Source organism: Brachionichthys hirsutus, unplaced genomic scaffold (genome assembly GCF_040956055.1).
Source record: "Brachionichthys hirsutus isolate HB-005 unplaced genomic scaffold, CSIRO-AGI_Bhir_v1 contig_1145, whole genome shotgun sequence".
Classification (NCBI taxonomy): Eukaryota; Metazoa; Chordata; class Actinopteri; order Lophiiformes; family Brachionichthyidae; genus Brachionichthys; species Brachionichthys hirsutus.
The window spans coordinates 752,151-778,521 of NW_027180315.1; the positions used below are offsets into that span (position 1 = coordinate 752,151).

At 41.6% G+C, this 26,371-nt stretch overlaps 16 non-coding genes across 16 annotated transcripts; all 16 read right to left on the reverse strand.

Annotated features, from left to right (window-relative positions):
* Positions 1–2,969: 2,969 nt before the first annotated feature.
* Positions 2,970–3,080, reverse strand: LOC137912417 (U5 spliceosomal RNA). Its single transcript, XR_011106276.1, has one exon. It is a non-coding gene; the product is annotated as a U5 spliceosomal RNA (small nuclear RNA).
* A 134-nt stretch (positions 3,081–3,214) lies between these two features.
* On the reverse strand, positions 3,215–3,405 carry LOC137912343 (U2 spliceosomal RNA). The gene has a single exon (XR_011106220.1). It is a non-coding gene; the product is annotated as a U2 spliceosomal RNA (small nuclear RNA).
* Positions 3,406–6,098: 2,693 nt separating this feature from the next.
* Positions 6,099–6,217, reverse strand: LOC137912337 (5S ribosomal RNA). Its single transcript, XR_011106214.1, has one exon. It is a non-coding gene; the product is annotated as a 5S ribosomal RNA (ribosomal RNA).
* Positions 6,218–7,601: 1,384 nt separating this feature from the next.
* Positions 7,602–7,720, reverse strand: LOC137912310 (5S ribosomal RNA). Its single transcript, XR_011106189.1, has one exon. It is a non-coding gene; the product is annotated as a 5S ribosomal RNA (ribosomal RNA).
* Positions 7,721–9,070: 1,350 nt separating this feature from the next.
* On the reverse strand, positions 9,071–9,189 carry LOC137912496 (5S ribosomal RNA). The gene has a single exon (XR_011106353.1). It is a non-coding gene; the product is annotated as a 5S ribosomal RNA (ribosomal RNA).
* A 1,331-nt stretch (positions 9,190–10,520) lies between these two features.
* LOC137912312 (5S ribosomal RNA) lies at positions 10,521–10,639 on the reverse strand. Its single transcript, XR_011106191.1, has one exon. It is a non-coding gene; the product is annotated as a 5S ribosomal RNA (ribosomal RNA).
* Positions 10,640–11,968: 1,329 nt separating this feature from the next.
* LOC137912313 (5S ribosomal RNA) lies at positions 11,969–12,087 on the reverse strand. Its single transcript, XR_011106192.1, has one exon. It is a non-coding gene; the product is annotated as a 5S ribosomal RNA (ribosomal RNA).
* A 1,329-nt stretch (positions 12,088–13,416) lies between these two features.
* LOC137912316 (5S ribosomal RNA) lies at positions 13,417–13,535 on the reverse strand. Its single transcript, XR_011106194.1, has one exon. It is a non-coding gene; the product is annotated as a 5S ribosomal RNA (ribosomal RNA).
* Positions 13,536–14,852: 1,317 nt separating this feature from the next.
* LOC137912326 (5S ribosomal RNA) lies at positions 14,853–14,971 on the reverse strand. The gene has a single exon (XR_011106204.1). It is a non-coding gene; the product is annotated as a 5S ribosomal RNA (ribosomal RNA).
* Positions 14,972–16,300: 1,329 nt separating this feature from the next.
* LOC137912317 (5S ribosomal RNA) lies at positions 16,301–16,419 on the reverse strand. The gene has a single exon (XR_011106195.1). It is a non-coding gene; the product is annotated as a 5S ribosomal RNA (ribosomal RNA).
* A 1,330-nt stretch (positions 16,420–17,749) lies between these two features.
* LOC137912318 (5S ribosomal RNA) lies at positions 17,750–17,868 on the reverse strand. Its single transcript, XR_011106196.1, has one exon. It is a non-coding gene; the product is annotated as a 5S ribosomal RNA (ribosomal RNA).
* A 1,328-nt stretch (positions 17,869–19,196) lies between these two features.
* Positions 19,197–19,315, reverse strand: LOC137912481 (5S ribosomal RNA). The gene has a single exon (XR_011106338.1). It is a non-coding gene; the product is annotated as a 5S ribosomal RNA (ribosomal RNA).
* Positions 19,316–20,645: 1,330 nt separating this feature from the next.
* On the reverse strand, positions 20,646–20,764 carry LOC137912319 (5S ribosomal RNA). Its single transcript, XR_011106197.1, has one exon. It is a non-coding gene; the product is annotated as a 5S ribosomal RNA (ribosomal RNA).
* Positions 20,765–22,059: 1,295 nt separating this feature from the next.
* LOC137912333 (5S ribosomal RNA) lies at positions 22,060–22,178 on the reverse strand. The gene has a single exon (XR_011106210.1). It is a non-coding gene; the product is annotated as a 5S ribosomal RNA (ribosomal RNA).
* A 1,261-nt stretch (positions 22,179–23,439) lies between these two features.
* LOC137912338 (5S ribosomal RNA) lies at positions 23,440–23,558 on the reverse strand. Its single transcript, XR_011106215.1, has one exon. It is a non-coding gene; the product is annotated as a 5S ribosomal RNA (ribosomal RNA).
* A 1,330-nt stretch (positions 23,559–24,888) lies between these two features.
* Positions 24,889–25,007, reverse strand: LOC137912320 (5S ribosomal RNA). The gene has a single exon (XR_011106198.1). It is a non-coding gene; the product is annotated as a 5S ribosomal RNA (ribosomal RNA).
* Between the last annotated feature and the right edge of the window lie 1,364 nt (positions 25,008–26,371).

Here is a 26,371-nt window from a genome sequence, read left to right on the forward strand (position 1 = left end):
CAATAACCGTTTTAAGGCTATTGTCAGTCAGTTTCTCAATTTCGAACACAGAGAACTGGGTCTTCACATTTTCATACTTCATCCAAAACTGTTTCAGTAATAAATCGGACATAAAACTTACGTCAAAACCTTTGTTAAAAGGGAGGGTCAAAATACAATGGAGGTCATCTGGCTGAAAACCTAGGGCCTGCTGGATTAGCTTCCTGGAGAAGTCTAGCCTCGACATCCCCAGGAGCCTCCCACCCTCCTCCCTGAATTTAAAACGCACACTGTGGTGCCTCCGCATGCCGGCACGTGCAGCCGACATGGCGAGAGGCACCACCAAGAACAATAAATTAGCTAAAAACAGGTAAAGTACAATTTAAAATATAAAAAATGTTAAAACTTACCTCGAGGTAGACCTAAAGTGCAAGTGGAAAAAGTGCAAACAAGCAAGTAATGTGCAAAATACAACAAATTAACACAGAAACGGAACAATATCCTCCTCTCAAGCTAAGGGATTTTTCCAATAATTTGGAAAGACCTTACTGCCAAGGAGTGATCACTGTCTTAGCCAAAAGGCCGAGAAGCGATGAGCCCAGCTCGTTTGGCGCAGGTGCCAACTGCCTGAAGCCTATCCCTCAGGTCGTGGTGCAGACACATGCTGACTATAGTAAAAGCTGCTGATTCAAACTCGGCTTGTGGTCCAAAGCTCACATTGACTATATTATACCCTGTTGATCATTTTGGTCTTGACAGGGTGGATCCTGGATGTCCAGGTGATGGTGGTTTCTGTTAGATAAATCTGCAAATATGTTTATCATTAATTCACCAATCAGTAGCATTAATTATGTCATGGTTCTTTTAATGCCATTTATAATCATTGATTCATAATCGATTCTCACTGTAATCATAACGTATGTGACAATCGTATATCTGTTATATGCTGACGAGACTGAAGAAGTGAACACCTTGTGTTGTCTGGAAGAGCTATCTACTCAAGGTTGGAGTCTTCATGTCTGGGTGATTTACGCACGTACACATTCTTATCTGCTAATAAAACCAGCTGGGAGAGAACTGTTTCTCTGAGAATCGAGGACGAAGCTAGCAAGCGACCACTCTCCCTTGCTGGGAGAGTAGAGGGCGCTGCTCGAGCAGCTCCATTCTCCCTTGCTGAAAGAAAGATACCAGTCTCCTGTCTTACCGCAAGTCAAGTAAATGTTTAGTGGTGTGGAATATTTAGGACTTGGTTCTGATTTTCACTCTTTTACGGCGTCTCAAACCTGACAGTTTCCTGCTCAGGTGAGGAAGAGGCAAGGCGTCATCGTGAAGAGTAGCGTATTCTCCACCTCTTGACGGGTTTCCACCACAGTAGTGAAACACACAAAGCTCTCTCATAGCTGTTTTGAAACTCTGGACGTTTTCCCTTTTCCCCTCCAGGGGAGGGGGTGCCGCCGTGCCGCTCGTGCCCAGGCCTGGTGCCCGATGCTGGGAGGCGAAAAGCACGCTGGCCCCCTTGACACTCTGGAAGTTGGGGGGTTTCCCCTCCTCTCCCTCTCTGCCCATCTCCCAAGGCCCACCCACCCGTCGCAGAACACTGCCCGACCTCACCTCACCCACGCTGGGCTGAAGAGGAAGATGCCCCCCCCTACCCCACATTCTGGCCCCCGTCCGGCGAGGCCAGACCGCTACAACCCGTCTCTCCACCACCTCCAGGGCACCCACACTCTGGCCCCAGTCCGGCGAGGCCAGACCGCTACAACCCGTCTCTCCACCACCTCCAGGGCACCCACACTCTGGCCCCAGTCCGGCGAGGCCCGACCGACACAACCCGGCTCTCCACCACCTCCCGGGCACCCACACTTTGATGATGATCACACACGGTTCATTTTATGCACCATTAAAAAAAATCATATAAATATGTCTTGAATTTGAAAGAAATCACATTTTATTTTTTTCCCCACTAAAGATGGGTTCGGCGAATGTGCATATGAAACTGGTGGGGTTCGGCACCTCCGACAACAGTAAGAACCACCGTGCAATGCTGCTTTGCTTTGATGTTATGCTTTGAGTTCACAATGGTTTGGTATTGTGTAATGCCTGTATGCTTTGATGTTTTGAAACTCTGGACGTTTTCCCTTTTCCCCTCCAGGGGAGGGGGTGCTGCCGCTCCAAATGTGCCCAGGGGAAGAGGCAAGGCATCATCGTGAAGACTAGCGTATTCCTCCACCTCTTGACGGGTTTCCACCACAGCAGTGAAACACACAAAGCTCTCTCATAGCTGAAATCGTATTCCACGGATCAAGTGGAGCTTTACGATGTAAAAATTGATTTATTCAGAACAATGATTTGAATTTGTAAAATACAATTTAAGAGTAACAATTTGAGCTGAGGTCATGGAGACAAAATGAAAGAATTGATCCCTCTGGATCTAACTCATTTGACTCATTTCTGTGCAGTTGAGGACCAAACTAGAAAGATAAAACTGGCTTCCTGGAATCTCAGGTTTTTCGTGATGTTTCAGCCCATGGACAGCGCTGGCAGGGAAACAACTGACCCAGATGAGTCTATCAGCTCATCCTGTGTAAAAGAAGGTTTAGCCAGAGCTAACTATGCTTTGCTCCTATGCTATGCTACTGTGCCTTCAGCCTGTCATCCCTCCCTCTAAATGCAGTGAGCTCATGAAGGATCTTGTTTTTGACCACATCTGGAGTCAAACACGATGTGTTTGCTTTATGACACAGCAGGAAAATTATTTGTCCATCAAGGCGGTGCATCGCCTCCTGAGCAGTTGAAGAAGATGCTGCCATCAGTGAGAAACACTGATCCATGCTGCAGCCATAGATTTAATGTTAAAATTCTAACATCAAAGCACAAGTTGATCAAAGGCCTACAGTGTAAATAAGAAGGATTGCGTCCCACATCAGCCACGTGTACACTACACGACACTTAATCGGAAATAACAAATACTTTTTTTCACAGGAAAATGACGCCCCACTTTAGCAGGGCGTAAAAAATTGACTTCAACTCTCGTTGCTCCACTCCACGGAAATCTTTAGTAAAAGGCGAAAGATTTATACGATCTGAAGTGAAGCAAGACAATCTACCTTCTCATTGAAAGTCAGACCGACCCCATTTCTGACAACAAGACTGTCAGTCCTGGTTCATCTCAGAATATCACCCACACCGATTTCCAGTCAGCATGCAACAGTCATTGGTTTTACACAAGGCAGAAGGAGGGTGCACCGTTCCTGGCAGCACTGCAATACCAGGTCGATGCGTAGAGCGAGTGAGGCAAGCCCCTTTCTCAGCCCCCAGTTCTAAAAATCCACTTAATATGGTGTCCTCTAATAGAGGACATATCAGATATTAAACTGATAAGAACAGATACTACACTTGATCTTAGCCAAAAGGCCGAGAAGCGATGAGCCCGGCTCGTTTGGCACAGGTGCCAACTGCCTGAAACCTATCACTCAGGTCGTGGTGCAGACACATGCTGACCATAGGAAAAGCTGCTGATTCAAACTCGGCTTGTGGTCCGAAGCTCACATTGACTATATTATACCCTGTTGATCATTTTGGTCTTGACAGGGTGGATCCTGGATGTCCCTCCTCTCCCTCTCTCCCTCTCTGCCCATCTCCCAAGGCCCACCCACCCGTCGCAGAACACTGCCCGACCTCACCTCACCCACGCTGGGCTGAAGAGGGAGATGCCCCCCCCTACCCCACATTCTGGTCCCAGTCCGGGGATGCCCGACCGACACAACCCGGCTCTCCACCACCTCCCAGGCACCCACACTCTGGCCCCCGTCCGGCAAGGCCAGACCGCCACAACCCGTCTCTCCACCACCTCCAAGTCACCCACACTCTGGCCCCAGTCCGGCGAGGCCAGACCGCTACAACCCGTCTCTCCACCACCTCCAGGGCACCCACACTCTGGCCCCAGTCCGGCGAGGCCCAACCGACACAACCCGGCTCTCCACCACCTCCCGGGCACCCACACTTTGATGATGATCACACACGGTTCATTTTATGCACCATTAAAAAAAATCATATAAATATGTCTTGAATTTGAAAGAAATCACATTTTATTTTTTTTCCCACTAAAGATGGGTTCGGCGAATGTGCATATGAAACTGGTGGGGTTCGGCACCTCCGACAACAGTAAGAACCACCGTGCAATGCTGCTTTGCTTTGATGTTATGCTTTGAGTTCACAATGGTTTGGTATTGTGTAATGCCTGTATGCTTTGATGTTTTGAAACTCTGGACGTTTTCCCTTTTCCCCTCCAGGGGAGGGGGTGCTGCCGCTCCAAATGTGCCCAGGGGAAGAAGCAAGGCGTCATCGTGAAGACTAGCGTATTCCTCCACCTCTTGACGGGTTTCCACCACAGCAGTGAAACACACAAAGCTCTCTCATAGCTGAAATCGTATTCCACGGATCAAGTGGAGCTTTACCATGTAAGAATTGATTTATTCAGAACAATGATTTGAATTTGTAAAATACAATTTAAGAGTAACAATTTGAGCTGAGGTCATGGAGACAAAATGAAAGAATTGATCCCTCTGGATCTAACTCATTTGATTCATTTCTGTGCAGTTGAGGACCAAACTAGAAAGATAAAACTGGCTTCCTGGAATCTCAGGTTTTTCGTGATGTTTCAGCCCATGGACAGCACTGGCAGGGAAACAACTGACCCAGATGAGTCTATCAGCTCATCCTGTGTAAAGGAAGGTTTAGCCAGAGCTAACTATGCTTTGCTCCTATGCTATGCTACTGTGCCTTCAGCCTGTCATCCCTCCCTCTAAATGCAGTGAGCTCAAGAAAAGTCATTAATCACAAGTCTTCAAATTGACAACCATCTTGATTTCCGACTTTTGGATGAAAAAATTCCATTTTGTTTGCCCGCAGCCTCAGGGATGAGGAAAAGCTTATCCCCGAGATCGGACGAGATCGGGCGAGATCGGGCGTGTTCGGAGTGGTATGGCCGTAGACGAAAACCGCAGCGAAAAGGACAGTATATAAACACGACTGTCCAAACTCAGCGGACCGCTGTGTATCTAAAAAAACAAAATACTTTCCCAGCGGGCATCACCTTGCGCGTATTTGTCTTCCTCGTTAGTATAGTGGACAGTATCTCCGCCTGTCACGCGGAAGACTGGGGTTAGATTCCCCAACGGGGAGATGTTCTTTGTATCCAGGTGTCTGGCGTAAATACTTTCCAAAGGAATTAAGCATGCAATCAACTTCTTGATCTTGACCTTTAGTACAACTCGCGCTGGAACATCTTTAGTACATCTTTAGTACATTTTTATTGGATCTTTAGTACATCTTTAGTACATCTTTAGTACATCTTTAGTACATCTTTAGTGCATCTTTAGTGCATCTTTAGTACATCTTTAGTACATCTTTAGTGCATCTTTAGTACATCTTTAGTGCATCTTTAGTGCATCTTTAGTGCATCTTTAGTACATCTTTAGTACATCTTTAGTACATCTTTAGTACATCTTTAGTGCACCTTTAGTACATCTTGAGTACAACTCGCTCTGGAACATCAACTCTGCATTCTTCTTCTCTCATTCTCTCTCTCACTCCTCTCGCTTCTTCTGCAGTCCCTATTTCTCAGCATCAGAGTACTTACGCCCTCTTGTGGCGAAAGCATAGAACACAAAAAATGGCATCCGGCGAAAATATTTTCCAAAATAATTATGCATGCAATAAACTTCTTGATCTTGATCATCTTGGAATACATTTAATTCTGAAATCGATCCTGTCTGGATACAAAAAAGGTCCAATCTCTGCTGTCCAATCGCAGCTGTTCAATCACTGATCAAAGATCAAATTAAAAGATGATGAACATCAAATATACAGATCAAATAAAATATCTACAAATCAAAGGAAGCACAATTTTATATATATAATCACACATGGTCATTTTACTCTGGCGTCATCCATGCTTGTGTCATTAAAAATAAATAAATAAAATCAACCTATGAAATCAATCAACTGCTCAAGGAAAGTCATCAATCACAAGTCTTCAAATTGACAACCATCTTGATTTCCGACTTTTGGATGAAAAAATTCCATTTTGTTTGCCCGCAGCCTCAGGGATGAGGAAAAGCTTACTGCACCCGGTATTCCCAGGCGGTCTCCCATCCAAGTACTAACCAGGCCCGACCCTGCTCAGCTTCCGAGATCGGACGAGATCGGGCGTGTTCAGAGTGGTATGGCCGTAGACGAAAGCCGCGGCGAAAAGGACAGTATATAAACACGACTGTCCAAACTCGGCAGACCGCCGTGTATTAAAAAAAAAAAAATACTTTCCCAGCGGGCGTCACCTTGTATCTCCGCCTGTCACGCGGAAGACCGGGGTTCGGTTCCCCGACGGGGAGATGTTCTTTGTATCCAGGCATCCGGCGTAAATATTTTCCAAAGAAATTAAGCATGCAATCAACTTCTTGATCAATCTTGGAACACATTTAATTCTGAGATCCATCCTGTCTCGACACAAAAAAGGTTCATTCTTTGCTGTCCAATCACAGCTGTTCAATCACTGATCAAAGATCAAATTAAAAGATGATGAACATCAAAGATACAAATCAAATAAAAGATGATGAACATCAAAGATACAGATCAAATAAAAGATGATGAACATTAAAGATACAGATCAAATAAAAGATGATGAACATCAAAGATACAGATCAAATAAAAGATGATGAACATCAAAGATACAGATCAAATAAAAGATGATGAACATCAAAGATACAAATCAAACCATACAGGGCAATGCAGCCTCATGGTAGTACGGGTAGTGCGGTTAGCAGGAGCTAACGTAGCATTGCTAGTATCTCCCTTGTGCCGGTCTCAAGCCCGGATAAATGCAGAGAGTTGCATCAGGAATGGTGTGGTGTTGGTTGGAAATAAGAAGGCAGTAGCAGTTCCAACCACTTAACTTTATCAGAACATCTTTAGTACATCTTTAGTACATCTTTAGTACATCTTTAGTACATCTTTAGTGCACCTTTAGTACATCTTGAGTACAACTCGCTCTGGAACATCAACTCTGCATTCTTCTTCTCTCATTCTCTCTCTCGCTCCTCTCGCTTCTTCTGCAGTCCCTATTTCTCAGCATCAGAGTACTTACGCCCTCTTGTGGCGAAAGCATAGAACACAAAAAATGGCATCCGGCGAAAATATTTTCCAAAATAATTATGCATGCAATAAACTTCTTGATCTTGATCATCTTGGAATACATTTAATTCTGAAATCGATCCTGTCTGGATACAAAAAAGGTCCAATCTCTGCTGTCCAATCGCAGCTGTTCAATCACTGATCAAAGATCAAATTAAAAGATGATGAACATCAAATATACAGATCAAATAAAATATCTACAAATCAAAGGAAGCACAATTTTATATATATAATCACACATGGTCATTTTACTCTGGCGTCATCCATGCTTGTGTCATTAAAAATAAATAAATAAAATCAACCTATGAAATCAATCAACTGCTCAAGGAAAGTCATCAATCACAAGTCTTCAAATTGACAACCATCTTGATTTCCGACTTTTGGATGAAAAAATTCCATTTTGTTTGCCCGCAGCCTCAGGGATGAGGAAAAGCTTACTGCACCCGGTATTCCCAGGCGGTCTCCCATCCAAGTACTAACCAGGCCCGACCCTGCTTAGCTTCCGAGATCGGACGAGATCGGGCGTGTTCAGAGTGGTATGGCCGTAGACGAAAGCCGTGGCGAAAAGGACAGTATATAAACACGACTGTCCAAACTCGGCAGACCGCCGTGTATTAAAAAAAAACAAATACTTTCCCAGCGGGCGTCACCTTGTATCTCCGCCTGTCACGCGGAAGACCGGGGTTCGGTTCCCCGACGGGGAGATGTTCTTTGTATCCAGGCATCCGGCGTAAATATTTTCCAAAGAAATTAAGCATGCAATCAACTTCTTGATCAATCTTGGAACACATTTAATTCTGAGATCCATCCTGTCTCGACACAAAAAAGGTTCATTCTTTGCTGTCCAATCACAGCTGTTCAATCACTGATCAAAGATCAAATTAAAAGATGATGAACATCAAAGATACAAATCAAATAAAAGATGATGAACATCAAAGATACAGATCAAATAAAAGATGATGAACATCAAAGATACAGATCAAATAAAAGATGATGAACATCAAAGATACAGATCAAATAAAAGATGATGAACATCAAAGATACAAATCAAACCATACAGGGCAATGCAGCCTCATGGTAGTACGGGTAGTGTGGTTAGCAGGAGCTAACGTAGCATTGCTAGTATCTCCCTTGTGCCGGTCTCAAGCCCGGATAAATGCAGAGAGTTGCATCAGGAATGGTGTGGTGTTGCTTGGAAATAAGAAGGCAGTAGCAGTTCCAACCACTTAACTTTATCAGAACATCTTTAGTACATCTTTAGTACATCTTTAGTACATCTTTAGTACATCTTTAGTGCACCTTTAGTACATCTTGAGTACAACTCGCTCTGGAACATCAACTCTGCATTCTTCTTCTCTCATTCTCTCTCTCGCTCCTCTCGCTTCTTCTGCAGTCCCTATTTCTCAGCATCAGAGTACTTACGCCCTCTTGTGGCGAAAGCATAGAACACAAAAAATGGCATCCGGCGAAAATATTTTCCAAAATAATTATGCATGCAATAAACTTCTTGATCTTGATCATCTTGGAATACATTTAATTCTGAAATCGATCCTGTCTGGATACAAAAAAGGTCCAATCTCTGCTGTCCAATCGCAGCTGTTCAATCACTGATCAAAGATCAAATTAAAAGATGATGAACATCAAATATACAGATCAAATAAAATATCTACAAATCAAAGGAAGCACAATTTTATCTATATAATCACACATGGTCATTTTACTCTGGCGTCATCCATGCTTGTGTCATTAAAAATAAATAAATAAAATCAACCTATGAAATCAATCAACTGCTCAAGGAAAGTCATCAATCACAAGTCTTCAAATTGACAACCATCTTGATTTCCGACTTTTGGATGAAAAAATTCCATTTTGTTTGCCCGCAGCCTCAGGGATGAGGAAAAGCTTACTGCACCTGGTATTCCCAGGCGGTCTCCCATCCAAGTACTAACCAGGCCCGACCCTGCTTAGCTTCCGAGATCGGACGAGATCGGGCGTGTTCAGAGTGGTATGGCCGTAGACGAAAGCCGTGGCGAAAAGGACAGTATATAAACACGACTGTCCAAACTCGGCAGACCGCCGTGTATTAAAAAAAAACAAATACTTTCCCAGCGGGCGTCACCTTGTATCTCCGCCTGTCACGCGGAAGACCGGGGTTCGGTTCCCCGACGGGGAGATGTTCTTTGTATCCAGGCATCCGGCGTAAATATTTTCCAAAGAAATTAAGCATGCAATCAACTTCTTGATCAATCTTGGAACACATTTAATTCTGAGATCCATCCTGTCTCGACACAAAAAAGGTTCATTCTTTGCTGTCCAATCACAGCTGTTCAATCACTGATCAAAGATCAAATTAAAAGATGATGAACATCAAAGATACAAATCAAATAAAAGATGATGAACATCAAAGATACAGATCAAATAAAAGATGATGAACATCAAAGATACAGATCAAATAAAAGATGTTGAACATCAAAGATACAAATCAAACCATACAGGGCAATGCAGCCTCATGGTAGTACCGGTAGTGCGGTTAGCAGGAGCTAACGTAGCATTGCTAGTTTCTCCCTTGTGCCGGTCTCAAGCCCGGATAAATGCAGAGAGTTGCATCAGGAATGGTGTGGTGTTGGTTGGAAATAAGAAGGCAGTAGCAGTTCCAACCACTTAACTTTATCAGAACATCTTTAGTACATCTTTAGTACATCTTTAGTACATCTTTAGTACATCTTTAGTACATCTTTAGTGCATCTTTAGTACATCTTGAGTACAACTCGCACTGGAACATCAACTCTGCATTCTTCTTCTCTCATTCTGTCTCTCGCTCCTCTCGCTTCTTCTGCAGTCCCTATTTCTCAGCATCAGAGTACTTACGCCCTCTTGTGGCGAAAGCATAGAACACAAAAAATGGCATCCGGCGAAAATATTTTCCAAAAGAATTATTCATGCATTAAACTTCTTGATCTTGATCATCTTGGAATACATTTAATTCTGAAATCGATCCTGTCTGGATACAAAACAGGTCCAATCTCTGCTGTCCAATCGCAGCTGTTCAGTTACTGATCAAAGATCAAATTAAAAGATGATGAACATCAAATATACAGATCAAATAAAATATCTAAAAATCAAAGGAAGCACAATTTTATATATATAATCACACATGGTCATTTTACTCTGGCGTCATCCATGCTTGTGTCATTAAAAATAAATAAATAAATAAAATCAACCTATGAAATCAATCAACTGCTCAAGGAAAGTCATCAATCACAAGTCTTCAAATTGACAACCATCTTGATTTCCGACTTTTGGATGAAAAAATTCCATTTTGTTTGCCCGCAGCCTCAGGGATGAGGAAAAGCTTACGGCTCCTGGTATTCCCAGGCGGTCTCCCACCCAAGTACTAACCAGGCCCGACCCTGCTTAGCTTCCGAGATCGGACGAGACCGGGCGTGTTCAGAGTGGTATGGCCGTAGACAAAAGCTGCGGCGAAAAGGACAGTATATAAACACGACTGTCCAAACTCGGCGGACCGCCGTGTATAACAAAAAAAAAATACTTTCCCAGCGGGCGTCACCTTGTATCTCCGCCTGTCACGCGGAAGACCGGGGTTCGGTTCCCCGACGGGGAGATGTTCTTTGTATCCAGGCATCCGGCGTAAATATTTTCCAAAGAAATTAAGCATGCAATCAACTTCTTGATCAATCTTGGAACACATTTAATTCTGAGATCCATCCTGTCTCGATACAAAAAGGTTCATTCTTTGCTGTCCAATCACAGCTGTTCAATCACTGATCAAAGATCAAATTAAAAGATGATGAACATCAAAGATACAAATCAAATAAAAGATGATGAACATCAAAGATACAGATCAAATAAAAGATGATGAACATCAAAGATACAGATCAAATAAAAGATGTTGAACATCAAAGATACAAATCAAACCATACAGGGCAATGCAGCCTCATGGTAGTACCGGTAGTGCGGTTAGCAGGAGCTAACGTAGCATTGCTAGTTTCTCCCTTGTGCCGGTCTCAAGCCCGGATAAATGCAGAGAGTTGCATCAGGAATGGTGTGGTGTTGGTTGGAAATAAGAAGGCAGTAGCAGTTCCAACCACTTAACTTTATCAGAACATCTTTAGTACATCTTTAGTACATCTTTAGTACATCTTTAGTACATCTTTAGTACATCTTTAGTGCATCTTTAGTACATCTTGAGTACAACTCGCACTGGAACATCAACTCTGCATTCTTCTTCTCTCATTCTGTCTCTCGCTCCTCTCGCTTCTTCTGCAGTCCCTATTTCTCAGCATCAGAGTACTTACGCCCTCTTGTGGCGAAAGCATAGAACACAACAAATGGCATCCGGCGAAAATATTTTCCAAAAGAATTATGCATGCAATAAACTTCTTGATCTTGATCATCTTGGAATACATTTAATTCTGAAATCGATCCTGTCTGGATACAAAACAGGTCCAATCTCTGCTGTCCAATCGCAGCTGTTCAGTCACTGATCAAAGATCAAATTAAAAGATGATGAACATCAAATATACAGATCAAATAAAATATCTAAAAATCAAAGGAAGCACAATTTTATATATATAATCACACATGGTCATTTTACTCTGGCGTCATCCATGCTTGTGTCATTAAAAATAAATAAATAAATAAAATCAACCTATGAAATCAATCAACTGCTCAAGGAAAGTCATCAATCACAAGTCTTCAAATTGACAACCATCTTGATTTCCGACTTTTGGATGAAAAAATTCCATTTTGTTTGCCCGCAGCCTCGGGGATGAGGAAAAGCTTACGGCTCCTGGTATTCCCAGGCGGTCTCCCACCCAAGTACTAACCAGGCCCGACCCTGCTTAGCTTCCGAGATCGGACGAGACCGGGCGTGTTCAGAGTGGTATGGCCGTAGACAAAAGCTGCAGCGAAAAGGACAGTATATAAACACGACTGTCCAAACTCGGCGGACCGCCGTGTATAACAAAAAAAAAATACTTTCCCAGCGGGCGTCACCTTGTATCTCCGCCTGTCACGCGGAAGACCGGGGTTCGGTTCCCCGACGGGGAGATGTTCTTTGTATCCAGGCATCCGGCGTAAATATTTTCCAAAGAAATTAAGCATGCAATCAACTTCTTGATCAATCTTGGAACACATTTAATTCTGAGATCCATCCTGTCTCGATACAAAAAGGTTCATTCTTTGCTGTCCAATCACAGCTGTTCAATCACTGATCAAAGATCAAATTAAAAGATGATGAACATCAAAGATACAAATCAAATAAAAGATGATGAACATCAAAGATACAGATCAAATAAAAGATGATGAACATCAAAGATACAGATCAAATAAAAGATGTTGAACATCAAAGATACAAATCAAACCATACAGGGCAATGCAGCCTCATGGTAGTACCGGTAGTGCGGTTAGCAGGAGCTAACGTAGCATTGCTAGTTTCTCCCTTGTGCCGGTCTCAAGCCCGGATAAATGCAGAGAGTTGCATCAGGAATGGTGTGGTGTTGGTTGGAAATAAGAAGGCAGTAGCAGTTCCAACCACTTAACTTTATCAGAACATCTTTAGTACATCTTTAGTACATCTTTAGTACATCTTTAGTACATCTTTAGTACATCTTTAGTGCATCTTTAGTACATCTTGAGTACAACTCGCACTGGAACATCAACTCTGCATTCTTCTTCTCTCATTCTGTCTCTCGCTCCTCTCGCTTCTTCTGCAGTCCCTATTTCTCAGCATCAGAGTACTTACGCCCTCTTGTGGCGAAAGCATAGAACACAAAAAATGGCATCCGGCGAAAATATTTTCCAAAAGAATTATTCATGCATTAAACTTCTTGATCTTGATCATCTTGGAATACATTTAATTCTGAAATCGATCCTGTCTGGATACAAAACAGGTCCAATCTCTGCTGTCCAATCGCAGCTGTTCAGTTACTGATCAAAGATCAAATTAAAAGATGATGAACATCAAATATACAGATCAAATAAAATATCTAAAAATCAAAGGAAGCACAATTTTATATATATAATCACACATGGTCATTTTACTCTGGCGTCATCCATGCTTGTGTCATTAAAAATAAATAAATAAATAAAATCAACCTATGAAATCAATCAACTGCTCAAGGAAAGTCATCAATCACAAGTCTTCAAATTGACAACCATCTTGATTTCCGACTTTTGGATGAAAAAATTCCATTTTGTTTGCCCGCAGCCTCAGGGATGAGGAAAAGCTTACGGCTCCTGGTATTCCCAGGCGGTCTCCCACCCAAGTACTAACCAGGCCCGACCCTGCTTAGCTTCCGAGATCGGACGAGACCGGGCGTGTTCAGAGTGGTATGGCCGTAGACAAAAGCTGCGGCGAAAAGGACAGTATATAAACACGACTGTCCAAACTCGGCGGACCGCCGTGTATAACAAAAAAAAAATACTTTCCCAGCGGGCGTCACCTTGTATCTCCGCCTGTCACGCGGAAGACCGGGGTTCGGTTCCCCGACGGGGAGATGTTCTTTGTATCCAGGCATCCGGCGTAAATATTTTCCAAAGAAATTAAGCATGCAATCAACTTCTTGATCAATCTTGGAACACATTTAATTCTGAGATCCATTCTGTCTCGATACAAAAAGGTTCATTCTTTGCTGTCCAATCACAGCTGTTCAATCACTGATCAAAGATCAAATTAAAAGATGATGAACATCAAAGATACAAATCAAATAAAAGATGATGAACATCAAAGATACAGATCAAATAAAAGATGATGAACATCAAAGATACAAATCAAACCATACAGGGCAATGCAGCCTCATGGTAGTACGGGTAGTGCGGTTAGCAGGAGCTAACGTAGCATTGCTAGTATCTCCCTTGTGCCGGTCTCAAGCCCGGATAAATGCAGAGAGTTGCATCAGCAATGGTGTGGTGTTGGTTGGAAATAAGAAGGCAGTAGCAGTTCCAACCACTTAACTTTATCAGAACATCTTTAGTACATCTTTAGTACATCTTTAGTACATCTTTAGTGCATCTTTAGTACATCTTTAGTGCATCTTTAGTACATCTTTAGTGCATCTTTAGTACATCTTGAGTACAACTCGCTCTGGAACATCAACTCTGCATACTTCTTCTCTCATTTTCTCTCTCGCTCCTCTCGCTTCTTCTGCAGTCCCTATTTCTCAGCATCAGAGTACTTACGCCCTCTTGTGGCGAAAGCATAGAACACAAAAAATGGCATCCGGCGAAAATATTTTCCAAAAGAATTATTCATGCATTAAACTTCTTGATCTTGATCATCTTGGAATACATTTAATTCTGAAATCGATCCTGTGTGGATACAAATGAGGTCCAATCTCTGCTGTCCAATCGCAGCTGTTCAATCACTGATCAAAGATCAAATTAAAAGATGATGAACATCAAATATACAGATCAAATAAAATATCTAAAAATCAAAGGAAGCACAATTTTATATATATAATCACACATGGGCATTTTACTCTGGCGTCATCCATGCTTGTGTCATTAAAAATAAATAAATAAATAAAATCAACCTATGAAATCAATCAACTGCTCAAGGAAAGTCATCAATCACAAGTCTTCAAATTGACAACCATCTTGATTTCCAACTTTTGGATGAAAAAATTCCATTTTGTTTGCCCGCAGCCTCAGGGATGAGGAAAAGCTTACGGCACCTGGTATTCCCAGGCGGTCTCCCATCCAAGTACTAACCAGGCCCGACCCTGCTTAGCTTCCGAGATCGGACGAGATCGGGCGTGTTCAGAGTGGTATGGCCGTAGACAAAAGCTGCGGCGAAAAGGACAGTATATAAACAAGACTGTCCAAACTCGGCGGACCGCCGTGTATAACAAAAAAAAAATACTTTCCCAGCGGGCGTCACCTTGTATCTCCGCCTGTCACGCGGAAGACCGGGGTTCGGTTCCCCGACGGGGAGATGTTCTTTGTATCCAGGCATCCGGCGTAAATATTTTCCAAAGAAATTAAGCATGCAATCAACTTCTTGATCAATCTTGGAACACATTTAATTCTGAGATCCATCCTGTCTCGATACAAAAAGGTTCATTCTTTGCTGTCCAATCACAGCTGTTCAATCACTGATCAAAGATCAAATTAAAAGATGATGAACATCAAAGATACAAATCAAATAAAAGATGATGAACATCAAAGATACAGATCAAATAAAAGATGATGAACATCAAAGATACAGATCAAATAAAAGATGTTGAACATCAAAGATACAAATCAAACCATACAGGGCAATGCAGCCTCATGGTAGTACCGGTAGTGCGGTTAGCAGGAGCTAACGTAGCATTGCTAGTTTCTCCCTTGTGCCGGTCTCAAGCCCGGATAAATGCAGAGAGTTGCATCAGGAATGGTGTGGTGTTGGTTGGAAATAAGAAGGCAGTAGCAGTTCCAACCACTTAACTTTATCAGAACATCTTTAGTACATCTTTAGTACATCTTTAGTACATCTTTAGTACATCTTTAGTACATCTTTAGTGCATCTTTAGTACATCTTGAGTACAACTCGCACTGGAACATCAACTCTGCATTCTTCTTCTCTCATTCTGTCTCTCGCTCCTCTCGCTTCTTCTGCAGTCCCTATTTCTCAGCATCAGAGTACTTACGCCCTCTTGTGGCGAAAGCATAGAACACAAAAAATGGCATCCGGCGAAAATATTTTCCAAAAGAATTATGCATGCAATAAACTTCTTGATCTTGATCATCTTGGAATACATTTAATTCTGAAATCGATCCTGTCTGGATACAAAACAGGTCCAATCTCTGCTGTCCAATCGCAGCTGTTCAGTCACTGATCAAAGATCAAATTAAAAGATGATGAACATCAAATATACAGATCAAATAAAATATCTAAAAATCAAAGGAAGCACAATTTTATATATATAATCACACATGGTCATTTTACTCTGGCGTCATCCATGCTTGTGTCATTAAAAATAAATAAATAAATAAAATCAACCTATGAAATCAATCAACTGCTCAAGGAAAGTCATCAATCACAAGTCTTCAAATTGACAACCATCTTGATTTCCGACTTTTGGATGAAAAAATTCCATTTTGTTTGCCCGCAGCCTCGGGGATGAGGAAAAGCTTACGGCTCCTGGTATTCCCAGGCGGTCTCCCACCCAAGTACTAACCAGGCCCGACCCTGCTTAGCTTCCGAGATCGGACGAGACCGGGCGTGTTCAGAGTGGTATGGCCGTAGACAAAAGCTGCGGCGAAAAGGACAGTATATAAACACGACTGTCCAAACTCGGCGGACCGCCGTGTATTACAAAAAAAAAAATACTTTCCCAGCGGGCGTCACCTTGTATCTCCGCCTGTCACGCGGAAGACCGGGGTTCGGTTCCCCGACGGGGAGATGTTCTTTGTATCCAGGCATCCGGCGTAAATATTTTCCAAAGAAATTAAGCATGCAATCAACTTCTTGATCAATCTTGGAACACATTTAATTCTGAGATCCATCCTGTCTCGATACAAAAAGGTTCATTCTTTGCTGTCCAATCACAGCTGTTCAATCACTGATCAAAGATCAAATTAAAAGATGATGAACATCAAAGATACAAATCAAATAAAAGATGATGAACATCAAAGATACAGATCAAATAAAAGATGATGAACATCAAAGATACAGATCAAATAAAAGATGTTGAACATCAAAGATACAAATCAAACCATACAGGGCAATGCAGCCTCATGGTAGTACCGGTAGTGCGGTTAGCAGGAGCTAACGTAGCATTGCTAGTTTCTCCCTTGTGCCGGTCTCAAGCCCGGATAAATGCAGAGAGTTGCATCAGGAATGGTGTGGTGTTGGTTGGAAATAAGAAGGCAGTAGCAGTTCCAACCACTTAACTTTATCAGAACATCTTTAGTACATCTTTAGTACATCTTTAGTACATCTTTAGTACATCTTTAGTACATCTTTAGTGCATCTTTAGTACATCTTGAGTACAACTCGCACTGGAACATCAACTCTGCATTCTTCTTCTCTCATTCTGTCTCTCGCTCCTCTCGCTTCTTCTGCAGTCCCTATTTCTCAGCATCAGAGTACTTACGCCCTCTTGTGGCGAAAGCATAGAACACAACAAATGGCATCCGGCGAAAATATTTTCCAAAAGAATTATGCATGCAATAAACTTCTTGATCTTGATCATCTTGGAATACATTTAATTCTGAAATCGATCCTGTCTGGATACAAAACAGGTCCAATCTCTGCTGTCCAATCGCAGCTGTTCAGTCACTGATCAAAGATCAAATTAAAAGATGATGAACATCAAATATACAGATCAAATAAAATATCTAAAAATCAAAGGAAGCACAATTTTATATATATAATCACACATGGTCATTTTACTCTGGCGTCATCCATGCTTGTGTCATTAAAAATAAATAAATAAATAAAATCAACCTATGAAATCAATCAACTGCTCAAGGAAAGTCATCAATCACAAGTCTTCAAATTGACAACCATCTTGATTTCCGACTTTTGGATGAAAAAATTCCATTTTGTTTGCCCGCAGCCTCAGGGATGAGGAAAAGCTTACGGCTCCTGGTATTCCCAGGCGGTCTCCCACCCAAGTACTAACCAGGCCCGACCCTGCTTAGCTTCCGAGATCGGACGAGACCGGGCGTGTTCAGAGTGGTATGGCCGTAGACAAAAGCTGCGGCGAAAAGGACAGTATATAAACACGACTGTCCAAACTCGGCGGACCGCCGTGTATAACAAAAAAAAAATACTTTCCCAGCGGGCGTCACCTTGTATCTCCGCCTGTCACGCGGAAGACCGGGGTTCGGTTCCCCGACGGGGAGATGTTCTTTGTATCCAGGCATCCGGCGTAAATATTTTCCAAAGAAATTAAGCATGCAATCAACTTCTTGATCAATCTTGGAACACATTTAATTCTGAGATCCATCCTGTCTCGATACAAAAAGGTTCATTCTTTGCTGTCCAATCACAGCTGTTCAATCACTGATCAAAGATCAAATTAAAAGATGATGAACATCAAAGATACAAATCAAATAAAAGATGATGAACATCAAAGATACAGATCAAATAAAAGATGATGAACATCAAAGATACAAATCAAACCATACAGGGCAATGCAGCCTCATGGTAGTACGGGTAGTGCGGTTAGCAGGAGCTAACGTAGCATTGCTAGTATCTCCCTTGTGCCGGTCTCAAGCCCGGATAAATGCAGAGAGTTGCATCAGCAATGGTGTGGTGTTGGTTGGAAATAAGAAGGCAGTAGCAGTTCCAACCACTTAACTTTATCAGAACATCTTTAGTACATCTTTAGTACATCTTTAGTACATCTTTAGTGCATCTTTAGTACATCTTTAGTACATCTTTAGTGCATCTTTAGTACATCTTTAGTGCATCTTTAGTACATCTTGAGTACAACTCGCTCTGGAACATCAACTCTGCATACTTCTTCTCTCATTTTCTCTCTCGCTCCTCTCGCTTCTTCTGCAGTCCCTATTTCTCAGCATCAGAGTACTTACGCCCTCTTGTGGCGAAAGCATAGAACACAAAAAATGGCATCCGGCGAAAATATTTTCCAAAAGAATTATTCATGCATTAAACTTCTTGATCTTGATCATCTTGGAATACATTTAATTCTGAAATCGATCCTGTGTGGATACAAATGAGGTCCAATCTCTGCTGTCCAATCGCAGCTGTTCAATCACTGATCAAAGATCAAATTAAAAGATGATGAACATCAAATATACAGATCAAATAAAATATCTAAAAATCAAAGGAAGCACAATTTTATATATATAATCACACATGGGCATTTTACTCTGGCGTCATCCATGCTTGTGTCATTAAAAATAAATAAATAAATAAAATCAACCTATGAAATCAATCAACTGCTCAAGGAAAGTCATCAATCACAAGTCTTCAAATTGACAACCATCTTGATTTCCAACTTTTGGATGAAAAAATTCCATTTTGTTTGCCCGCAGCCTCAGGGATGAGGAAAAGCTTACGGCACCTGGTATTCCCAGGCGGTCTCCCATCCAAGTACTAACCAGGCCCGACCCTGCTTAGCTTCCGAGATCGGACGAGATCAGGCGTGTTCAGAGTGGTATGGCCGTAGACGAAAGCTGCGGCGAAAAGGACAGTATATAAACACGACTGTCCAAACTCGGCGGACCGCCGTGTATTACAAAAAAAAAAATACTTTCCCAGCGGGCGTCACCTTGTATCTCCGCCTGTCACGCGGAAGACCGGGGTTCGGTTCCCCGACGGGGAGATGTTCTTTGTATCCAGGCATCCGGCGTAAATATTTTCCAAAGAAATTAAGCATGCAATCAACTTCTTGATCAATCTTGGAACACATTTAATTCTGAGATCCATCCTGTCTCGATACAAAAAGGTTCATTCTTTGCTGTCCAATCACAGCTGTTCAATCACTGATCAAAGATCAAATTAAAAGATGATGAACATCAAAGATACAAATCAAATAAAAGATGATGAACATCAAAGATACAGATCAAATAAAAGATGATGAACATCAAAGATACAGATCAAATAAAAGATGTTGAACATCAAAGATACAAATCAAACCATACAGGGCAATGCAGCCTCATGGTAGTACCGGTAGTGCGGTTAGCAGGAGCTAACGTAGCATTGCTAGTTTCTCCCTTGTGCCGGTCTCAAGCCCGGATAAATGCAGAGAGTTGCATCAGGAATGGTGTGGTGTTGGTTGGAAATAAGAAGGCAGTAGCAGTTCCAACCACTTAACTTTATCAGAACATCTTTAGTACATCTTTAGTACATCTTTAGTACATCTTTAGTACATCTTTAGTACATCTTTAGTGCATCTTTAGTACATCTTGAGTACAACTCGCACTGGAACATCAACTCTGCATTCTTCTTCTCTCATTCTGTCTCTCGCTCCTCTCGCTTCTTCTGCAGTCCCTATTTCTCAGCATCAGAGTACTTACGCCCTCTTGTGGCGAAAGCATAGAACACAACAAATGGCATCCGGCGAAAATATTTTCCAAAAGAATTATGCATGCAATAAACTTCTTGATCTTGATCATCTTGGAATACATTTAATTCTGAAATCGATCCTGTCTGGATACAAAACAGGTCCAATCTCTGCTGTCCAATCGCAGCTGTTCAGTCACTGATCAAAGATCAAATTAAAAGATGATGAACATCAAATATACAGATCAAATAAAATATCTAAAAATCAAAGGAAGCACAATTTTATATATATAATCACACATGGTCATTTTACTCTGGCGTCATCCATGCTTGTGTCATTAAAAATAAATAAATAAATAAAATCAACCTATGAAATCAATCAACTGCTCAAGGAAAGTCATCAATCACAAGTCTTCAAATTGACAACCATCTTGATTTCCGACTTTTGGATAAAAAAATTCCATTTTGTTTGCCCGCAGCCTCAGGGATGAGGAAAAGCTTACGGCTCCTGGTATTCCCAGGCGGTCTCCCACCCAAGTACTAACCAGGCCCGACCCTGCTTAGCTTCCGAGATCGGACGAGACCGGGCGTGTTCAGAGTGGTATGGCCGTAGACAAAAGCTGCGGCGAAAAGGACAGTATATAAACACGACTGTCCAAACTCGGCGGACCGCCGTGTATAACAAAAAAAAAATACTTTCCCAGCGGGCGTCACCTTGTATCTCCGCCTGTCACGCGGAAGACCGGGGTTCGGTTCCCCGACGGGGAGATGTTCTTTGTATCCAGGCATCCGGCGTAAATATTTTCCAAAGAAATTAAGCATGCAATCAACTTCTTGATCAATCTTGGAACACATTTAATTCTGAGATCCATCCTGTCTCGATACAAAAAGGTTCATTCTTTGCTGTCCAATCACAGCTGTTCAATCACTGATCAAAGATCAAATTAAAAGATGATGAACATCAAAGATACAAATCAAATAAAAGATGATGAACATCAAAGATACAGATCAAATAAAAGATGATGAACATCAAAGATACAAATCAAACCATACAGGGCAATGCAGCCTCATGGTAGTACGGGTAGTGCGGTTAGCAGGAGCTAACGTAGCATTGCTAGTATCTCCCTTGTGCCGGTCTCAAGCCCGGATAAATGCAGAGAGTTGCATCAGGAATGGTGTGGTGTTGGTTGGAAATAAGAAGGCAGTAGCAGTTCCAACCACTTAACTTTATCAGAACATCTTTAGTACATCTTTAGTACATCTTTAGTACATCTTTAGTACATCTTTAGTACATCTTTAGTGCATCTTTAGTACATCTTGAGTACAACTCGCACTGGAACATCAACTCTGCATTCTTCTTCTCTCATTCTGTCTCTCGCTCCTCTCGCTTCTTCTGCAGTCCCTATTTCTCAGCATCAGAGTACTTACGCCCTCTTGTGGCGAAAGCATAGAACACAACAAATGGCATCCGGCGAAAATATTTTCCAAAAGAATTATGCATGCAATAAACTTCTTGATCTTGATCATCTTGGAATACATTTAATTCTGAAATCGATCCTGTCTGGATACAAAACAGGTCCAATCTCTGCTGTCCAATCGCAGCTGTTCAGTCACTGATCAAAGATCAAATTAAAAGATGATGAACATCAAATATACAGATCAAATAAAATATCTAAAAATCAAAGGAAGCACAATTTTATATATATAATCACACATGGTCATTTTACTCTGGCGTCATCCATGCTTGTGTCATTAAAAATAAATAAATAAATAAAATCAACCTATGAAATCAATCAACTGCTCAAGGAAAGTCATCAATCACAAGTCTTCAAATTGACAACCATCTTGATTTCCGACTTTTGGATGAAAAAATTCCATTTTGTTTGCCCGCAGCCTCAGGGATGAGGAAAAGCTTACGGCACCTGGTATTCCCAGGCGGTCTCCCATCCAAGTACTAACCAGGCCCGACCCTGCTTAGCTTCCGAGATCGGACGAGGTCGGGCGTGTTCAGAGTGGTACGGCCATAGACAAAAGCCGTGGCGAAAAGGACAGTATATAAACACGACTGTCCAAACTCGGCGGACCGCCGTGTATTACAAAAAAAAAAATACTTTCCCAGCGGGCGTCACCTTGTATCTCCGCCTGTCACGCGGAAGACCGGGGTTCGGTTCCCCGACGGGGAGATGTTCTTTGTATCCAGGCATCCGGCGTAAATATTTTCCAAAGAAATTAAGCATGCAATCAACTTCTTGATCAATCTTGGAACACATTTAATTCTGAGATCCATCCTGTCTCGATACAAAAAGGTTCATTCTTTGCTGTCCAATCACAGCTGTTCAATCACTGATCAAAGATCAAATTAAAAGATGATGAACATCAAAGATACAAATCAAACCATACAGGGCAATGCAGCCTCATGGTAGTACGGGTAGTGCGGTTAGCAGGAGCTAACGTAGCATTGCTAGTATCTCCCTTGTGCCGGTCTCAAGCCCGGATAAATGCAGAGAGTTGCATCAGCAATGGTGTGGTGTTGGTTGGAAATAAGAAGGCAGTAGCAGTTCCAACCACTTAACTTTATCAGAACATCTTTAGTACATCTTTAGTACATCTTTAGTACATCTTTAGTGCATCTTTAGTACATCTTTAGTACATCTTTAGTGCATCTTTAGTACATCTTTAGTGCATCTTTAGTACATCTTGAGTACAACTCGCTCTGGAACATCAACTCTGCATACTTCTTCTCTCATTTTCTCTCTCGCTCCTCTCGCTTCTTCTGCAGTCCCTATTTCTCAGCATCAGAGTACTTACGCCCTCTTGTGGCGAAAGCATAGAACACAAAAAATGGCATCCGGCGAAAATATTTTCCAAAAGAATTATTCATGCATTAAACTTCTTGATCTTGATCATCTTGGAATACATTTAATTCTGAAATCGATCCTGTGTGGATACAAATGAGGTCCAATCTCTGCTGTCCAATCGCAGCTGTTCAATCACTGATCAAAGATCAAATTAAAAGATGATGAACATCAAATATACAGATCAAATAAAATATCTAAAAATCAAAGGAAGCACAATTTTATATATATAATCACACATGGGCATTTTACTCTGGCGTCATCCATGCTTGTGTCATTAAAAATAAATAAATAAATAAAATCAACCTATGAAATCAATCAACTGCTCAAGGAAAGTCATCAATCACAAGTCTTCAAATTGACAACCATCTTGATTTCCAACTTTTGGATGAAAAAATTCCATTTTGTTTGCCCGCAGCCTCAGGGATGAGGAAAAGCTTACGGCACCTGGTATTCCCAGGCGGTCTCCCATCCAAGTACTAACCAGGCCCGACCCTGCTTAGCTTCCGAGATCGGACGAGATCGGGCGTGTTCAGAGTGGTATGGCCGTAGACGAAAGCTGCGGCGAAAAGGACAGTATATAAACACGACTGTCCAAACTCGGCGGACCGCCGTGTATTACAAAAAAAAAAATACTTTCCCAGCGGGCGTCACCTTGTATCTCCGCCTGTCACGCGGAAGACCGGGGTTCGGTTCCCCGACGGGGAGATGTTCTTTGTATCCAGGCATCCGGCGTAAATATTTTCCAAAGAAATTAAGCATGCAATCAACTTCTTGATCAATCTTGGAACACATTTAATTCTGAGATCCATCCTGTCTCGATACAAAAAGGTTCATTCTTTGCTGTCCAATCACAGCTGTTCAATCACTGATCAAAGATCAAATTAAAAGATGATGAACATCAAAGATACAAATCAAATAAAAGATGATGAACATCAAAGATACAGATCAAATAAAAGATGATGAACATCAAAGATACAGATCAAATAAAAGATGTTGAACATCAAAGATACAAATCAAACCATACAGGGCAATGCAGCCTCATGGTAGTACCGGTAGTGCGGTTAGCAGGAGCTAACGTAGCATTGCTAGTTTCTCCCTTGTGCCGGTCTCAAGCCCGGATAAATGCAGAGAGTTGCATCAGGAATGGTGTGGTGTTGGTTGGAAATAAGAAGGCAGTAGCAGTTCCAACCACTTAACTTTATCAGAACATCTTTAGTACATCTTTAGTACATCTTTAGTACATCTTTAGTACATCTTTAGTACATCTTTAGTGCATCTTTAGTACATCTTGAGTACAACTCGCACTGGAACATCAACTCTGCATTCTTCTTCTCTCATTCTGTCTCTCGCTCCTCTCGCTTCTTCTGCAGTCCCTATTTCTCAGCATCAGAGTACTTACGCCCTCTTGTGGCGAAAGCATAGAACACAAAAAATGGCATCCGGCGAAAATATTTTCCAAAAGAATTATGCATGCAATAAACTTCTTGATCTTGATCATCTTGGAATACATTTAATTCTGAAATCGATCCTGTCTGGATACAAAACAGGTCCAATCTCTGCTGTCCAATCGCAGCTGTTCAGTCACTGATCAAAGATCAAATTAAAAGATGATGAACATCAAATATACAGATCAAATAAAATATCTAAAAATCAAAGGAAGCACAATTTTATATATATAATCACACATGGTCATTTTACTCTGGCGTCATCCATGCTTGTGTCATTAAAAATAAATAAATAAATAAAATCAACCTATGAAATCAATCAACTGCTCAAGGAAAGTCATCAATCACAAGTCTTCAAATTGACAACCATCTTGATTTCCGACTTTTGGATGAAAAAATTCCATTTTGTTTGCCCGCAGCCTCAGGGATGAGGAAAAGCTTACGGCTCCTGGTATTCCCAGGCGGTCTCCCACCCAAGTACTAACCAGGCCCGACCCTGCTTAGCTTCCGAGATCGGACGAGACCGGGCGTGTTCAGAGTGGTATGGCCGTAGACAAAAGCTGCGGCGAAAAGGACAGTATATAAACACGACTGTCCAAACTCGGCGGACCGCCGTGTATAACAAAAAAAAAATACTTTCCCAGCGGGCGTCACCTTGTATCTCCGCCTGTCACGCGGAAGACCGGGGTTCGGTTCCCCGACGGGGAGATGTTCTTTGTATCCAGGCATCCGGCGTAAATATTTTCCAAAGAAATTAAGCATGCAATCAACTTCTTGATCAATCTTGGAACACATTTAATTCTGAGATCCATCCTGTCTCGATACAAAAAGGTTCATTCTTTGCTGTCCAATCACAGCTGTTCAATCACTGATCAAAGATCAAATTAAAAGATGATGAACATCAAAGATACAAATCAAATAAAAGATGATGAACATCAAAGATACAGATCAAATAAAAGATGATGAACATCAAAGATACAGATCAAATAAAAGATGATGAACATCAAAGATACAGATCAAATAAAAGATGATGAACATCAAAGATACAAATCAAACCATACAGGGCAATGCAGCCTCATGGTAGTACGGGTAGTGCGGTTAGCAGGAGCTAACGTAGCATTGCTAGTATCTCCCTTGTGCCGGTCTCAAGCCCGGATAAATGCAGAGAGTTGCATCAGGAATGGTGTGGTGTTGGTTGGAAATAAGAAGGCAGTAGCAGTTCCAACCACTTAACTTTATCAGAACATCTTTAGTACATCTTTAGTACATCTTTAGTACATCTTTAGTACATCTTTAGTGCATCTTTAGTGCATCTTTAGTACATCTTTAGTGCACCTTTAGTACATCTTGAGTACAACTCGCACTGGAACATCAACTCTGCATTCTTCTTCTCTCATTCTCTCTCTCGCTCCTCTCGCTTCTTCTGCAGTCCCTATTTCTCAGCATCAGAGTACTTACGCCCTCTTGTGGCGAAAGCATAGAACACAAAAAATGGCATCCGGCGAAAATATTTTCCAAAAGAATTATGCATGCAATAAACTTCTTGATCTTGATCAATCTTGGAATACATTTAATTCTGAAATCGATCCTGTCTGGATACAAAAAAGGACCAATCTCTGCTGTCCAATCGCAGCTGTTCAATCACTGATCAAAGATCAAATTAAAAGATGATGAACATCAAATATACAGATCAAATAAAATATCTAAAAATCAAAGGAAGCACAATTTTATATATATAATCACACATGGTCATTTTACTCTGGCGTCATCCATGCTTGTGTCATTAAAAATAAATAAATAAAATCAACCTATGAAATCAATCAACTGCTCAAGGAAAGTCATCAATCACAAGTCTTCAAATTGACAACCATCTTGATTTCCAACTTTTGGAAGAAAAAATTCCATTTTGTTTGCCCGCA